Raw genomic sequence first — 5,729 nt, forward strand, 5'->3', positions numbered from 1 at the left:
GTTCTATATCTATGGGTGAACATGCACGCAAAATGATAAAATAAAAATAGTTAATTTTAGTATTTGTTCTTATTATGAGCAGAGCTTTCTTATTTTTTTTTCTGTGGATTAAAACTACAATATTATAGAAAAAAATCTTATAGAAGTAAAACCTTTTCTAGAGGAAATTTATACCAAATGTCATACCAAAAAGTTAAAAATTGGATTGACGAAAGATCTGAGAAAGTCATTGTATGTGATGCTAGTTTGTTCTTTTGTCTTTCAAAAATATAATTTTTACTATATGTTAGTATTTGTTCATGATGTAACACCTTAACTTCTAGCACGTCATGATCGTACTAAGAGTAAGGTGTTACGACTCTATTTTCCTTTTATTAGCTATTTAATATTGAGCCTCTACACGTTAACTGGTCGATAGTTTTTAAGAAAAACGAAATTCCTTTTAGTTTGGTATATACTTCACACTCAACTATGTCAGATAAACATATACTCACATAATTAAGATTAACACATAATAATTATTCATACAAGACTTAAATACAAACCTATCCCTCTGTAAAAATACAACACTTTACAACATCAAGGGCGAGGGAAATAAACACAAAAGCAACTAGCCAAACAAGCCTTCTATGTCCGTAGCTCTTGAACTAGCCATCCTGTCTGTACCTCTGAAAAGGTTTTCTAAAAACTTTGGGGTGAGAACAAAGCCACACGTTCTCAGTAGGGAACGTGAACGCCGCAATATATAGAGTAAATACAAATAGCTAATTCATATCATAAAAACAATTTCACTTAAAACAGTTTTAAATTCCTTTCTTTAAATCTCGTTACTTAAATAAAATCCCAGTCACATTAACAATTCCTAAATACATTATTAAGACCGCAACTCAAGTAAAATATCCATCAAACACACAAGAAAATCACCAAAACAACAGCACAGTCACAAATAAACAAAATAAAGCAAACGCAATCAAATGTAAATGCGCAAACAAGATGATGCATGCCTGTTCCTAGCGCAGGCCATGAGCTCATGCGTCGGTTGTCTACCCACAACCCGACGTTACTCGGAGTGAACCCCGAATATGGTCCCTTTACTGTGCCAATTAGACACCTTGGCATCACGGTTACCCGTGTCAATTAGGCCTCATTATAATAATAGTTCAATGTGTATCACAGTAAGGAACAGTGCTATCAATTAGGCGAACATTCCCGCATTAGCAATCTCAGGCTATCCATTAGGCGGGCACTTTCGCATTAGCAGTTTGGCACAAGGCCCATTCAACATACACTTTTCATAATTTACTTATTCATTTCAATTATCTCTTTCAAACATGGTTTCTCATTTACTTTCTCTTTATCATGCCTCCGCATCACCAACACTGTAAAACATACCTCCGCATCACCGCCTAACTATACATACCTCCGCACCACCGTCTAATTATACATACCTCCGCATCACCCATTAACCTTAAACATTCTTGGAGACAACTTACACATTTACATTTAACTAAGTTCCTGAACTTTTATAGGAATTCGGACATAATCTCCTCAAAAATAGCACTAAAACCACCCTTACGGGTTCCCTCAGCTTTAACAACGTTCAAACTTTCCTCAACAATTTACTAGGTAAACATTCTTAATTGGTCATTATACTCTCTTTAATCCCTTTAGTTATTGTAAAAACACGGGTTTAGAAAATAAAACTTGGTTCTGGGGCATTCCTACCATAATTGAAATTTGTACAAATCTTTCAAAAATTCTACTATCATTGCAGAAAAAACAGCAGCGAGTAGTAAATTTGTTAAATTCACTAAAAATCCAATTCTCACCCATTGCCTTTCGAAATTCATGTACTTAAAAACAACTCTTCCAGCTTTCTAGAAAACTAAATTTTAGACTATTACCATGTCACATGTAAAAGTTATGAGGTTACGAACACAGCCCTGCCTTATACAAATCTGTTTTCAAAATCCAACAAGCAACTCACACTTTTTGCAACATATCTAATTGGTTAAAAAGAGTTTTGACACGAAATTTAAACTGAATATTTTAGACACATAAAGCTTGAAACTTCCGTTGGTTTCAGCCCAAATACTCATCAGAATTATAAATTAAGTGAATTGGAAGTTGGTGCTTCTGCAGTAAAGAAACAGAATTTTCTGCTGAAACCATCAATCTTCAAAAATTCATTTCTCCCAATCCACTTATCAATTAATTCTGAAATTTTTACGAGATATTAAAAACACATTAAAGTTTCATAGAAAAATAATTTCATCTAAAATTATGATCTGGAATGCTCCCAGAAATTCGCTCATTCTGCTGCCAATTATGCAGAAATTGCAGAAATTCTGCATAATGCACTTCCAGCAACCTCTCATGCCAAATCTTATATTCAAGCCTAGGATTCATCTAAAACCACATTTCTAACTTTCTTTTGACTAACCAAAGTTGCCCAAGAACTCTTAATTCAATATATTACAATTTCATATCATAGGTGCAACGTAACCATATTATCACAGCATCCATTCTTCAGCATCTCATCTATAACAACATCAAGTTCTGATTCATCAAATGAATTTCCAGCAACCATAGCAACATTTCATACACAAAATCATCATCAACAAGTACTAGCAACAAGTATAACTTCAAAATACACAACATCGTCAATAATAACTAGATTAAGTCATTAAACCAATCACCAATTACAACTATGATTCAACTCAATACCAACAATTATTCACACCAAGCAACCATAAACTATTTGTAGTTACTCATTTAATTTTATTGGCATTCATAACTTAAAACATTTATTTTTAAAACAAATCCCCTACCTTGATTTGTCGAACCCGTAGGAACTAACCGCGATAATCCCTTTTTTGTCCTTAATTTTCAGCAGCGGCAGCAACCCTCAAAATAGCCAAAGTAGCGGCAGTAGCCTCAACTCCTTCAGGGCAACAACAACAACAACAACAACGACAATCGCGCCAATTATGCTTGTCCCGGAGATGAATTAGCAATGACTAGAGCAAAACACATGCTGCTGTAATTAGGGCAGGGATATAGCAGAAGGATAAATTGATAACAGAGCAAGGAAGAAAGTTACAGGTTTCAGAAATTGGAAAAACTGGAATTAGAATAAGGAGGATGTTCGCCAAATCGGGAAATAGTGGCAGCAGCTGATCGGTGGCAGAATGGTGACTCCACGGTGGCGTGCAACTCGCCGGCGGCTATTGCAGAGGCGGAGATCCCCCTTCTCCTTTCCCGTCATGTCACTCATTCTCTTTCTCCCCGGTTCAATAGCGACGGTGATGGCTAGGGATTCTCCCAGCAGTGGCTTCTCCGACGACAATGGTTCTATCAACGGCAGCGGTGGCGATGATGGTTCTCCGCGAAGACGACGATGGAGCAGAACGTACACGGCATCTCCTCTCTCCTCAGCTGAACTCCCTTGCATGCATCTCCTTCTCAGTCTCCTCCTCTTGTTCGCGATTGTGGCGGCGACAACGGCACTCATCCTGTCGGCGAGATGAAGACGTGTGGCTTCACGAACGGTGAGGCGCGACACCGGCGCGGGACAGCCCCTCGCCTCTCCTCTTCCTTCAGTCGCCAGCTCTCACTCTCGAATCTCTCTTTGCTTCTGTGTTTTTCATTTTCCCTTTCTTCCTTTCTTTCTCTTGATCCATCTCTGTATATGTGTGGATTATGTGTGTGGGCATGGGATAAAGAGAAAGGGGAATGGCGGTAGTAAGTGACGGTGAGAGTGGGTGAACGTGGCTTGTTGAGGAATAAACACATGGTGGGAAAAGGTATAAGTTTTGGCGAATTGGGTAATAAGATTAGGGCTGGTGAAATTAGGAATTGGGAATTTAGGGATTAGAATAGAATATGAATTGAAAATCAAACTTAATCAATAAAATTAATTTTAAGAATACTACTTTTTTCTTTTTTTTTTAAATTATAAATTATTTTTAATTAAATAATTCATTTTAAAATTATAGATAAATAAATAAAATTTTCTTTGTTTATAAAATAAGTTCGAAACTAAATATTTAAATACGGTATATAAAATTTTCATTATTTCTCGATTACTAGAACTTCAAATTATAATTAAGACATTACTCGATTTTTATGTAAAAATCTTCGAAATTATAATCTTGATTAAATAGGATAAATCGTAAAATAACTTACTATTTAATTTTCGTAAATCCAGGGTCTTACACATGACATATTTAGTTGCGATTAAAATTGATTGGTTCTGTAAGGTGAATTCAAAAAGCGAAAGACAGAACTTTCTCAAGTAGCTTTATCTTAGATAACGAGGGAGATGTTGAGGCATCTAAGAAAGGTTTAAATATGCCAGATGATTACACTATTTGGAATGAAGTTGTGGCAAAAGGGAAAAAGTTGCTTTTGGTTTAGGTTCTTTTAGTTTAGGGGAAGTGTTATGGTGCTTATGGAAGATTCCTTCAACAGGTGAAGAAAAGTGTTGGCAAAAATATGGAGACATACATGTGAGATCTTGGGAACTATGAGGAGACAAATTCTGTCCAAAAATAAAGGCTATAAGAATTGTAGGGTAATAGAATTAGATTAATTCTGAAAACATAATTGTAATTATATTATTGGGCCCAATTAATGTGAAGTTGCAGTCCTTTTTTGGAAGTGTGTCAATGATATGGATTTTTGGGTTTCGAAAAAAATTGAGAATTCAAAAATAATAACAATAAAAGTTGCATGGGCTGAAACGGGCATTACTTATAATAATAGCATTGGATATTGTATTAGGAGTAGTAATAAGCATCTAAAACTTTAGTATTTTTTCATAAAAACACATTTTTAATTTTATTTTTATATTAAAATAAATATTTTTTTTACTAATTAACTGATTAGTTTATATTTATTATATTATCATATACTATATGTATTTATCAAAAAATAATATTAATAAATATTATATAATCTTAAAAAATATTATATTGTTATTAATAAAAATATTTGATTTTTTTTATTTATACATATTTAATTACATTTATATTAATAATCATAACTAAAAAAAATACTTAATTTAAATATAAGTAAGTCTAAAATTAAAATAATCAGTAACAGAAATTATTACATATATTGATACAACATATATTTGATCTTTTTTATTTAATTATTCCACAACAATATATATAATTTAGTATAATTACATATATTTATCCAACATATATCAAGCAAATCTCAAATGATTAATTTAACGTATGAAAATAATAACTACGGTAATATGATTAAGAAAATTATTCATAATTTTATTCTTCACCTTTTTATGTTATTAAGATATTAAATAATTATTTTAATAACAGTTTTTGGACTTCGATAAATGCAATATATTATTTTTGGATTTCAATAAATAATATATTAAAATAATTATTTAATATCTTAATAACATAATAAGGTAGAAAATAAAATTATGAATAATTTTTTAATCATATTACAGCAGTTGTTATTTTTATACATTAAATTAATCATTTGAGATTTGCTTGATATATGTTAGATGAATATATGTAATTATACTAAATTATATATATTGTTGTGGAATAATTAAATAAAAAAGATCAAATATATGTTGTATCAATATATGTAATAATTTCTGTTACTGATTATTTTAATTTTAGACTCACTTATATTTAAATTAAGTATTTTTTTATTAGTCATAATTATTAATATAAATGTAATTAAATATGTAT

General features: G+C 32.0%; 1 long non-coding RNA gene across 1 annotated transcript; it reads right to left on the reverse strand.

The window, feature by feature from the left end:
• Positions 1–474: 474 nt before the first annotated feature.
• On the reverse strand, positions 475–3,844 carry LOC148575943 (uncharacterized). Its single transcript, XR_015902265.1, has 2 exons — positions 3,104–3,844; positions 475–3,020 (listed from the first exon to the last, which is right to left on the reverse strand). It is a non-coding gene; the product is annotated as an uncharacterized LOC148575943 (long non-coding RNA).
• Positions 3,845–5,729: the final 1,885 nt, after the last annotated feature.

This window comes from Arachis ipaensis, chromosome B1, assembly GCF_059453495.1.
Source record: "Arachis ipaensis isolate K30076 ecotype BB chromosome B1, ASM5945349v1, whole genome shotgun sequence".
Taxonomy (NCBI): Eukaryota; Viridiplantae; Streptophyta; class Magnoliopsida; order Fabales; family Fabaceae; genus Arachis; species Arachis ipaensis.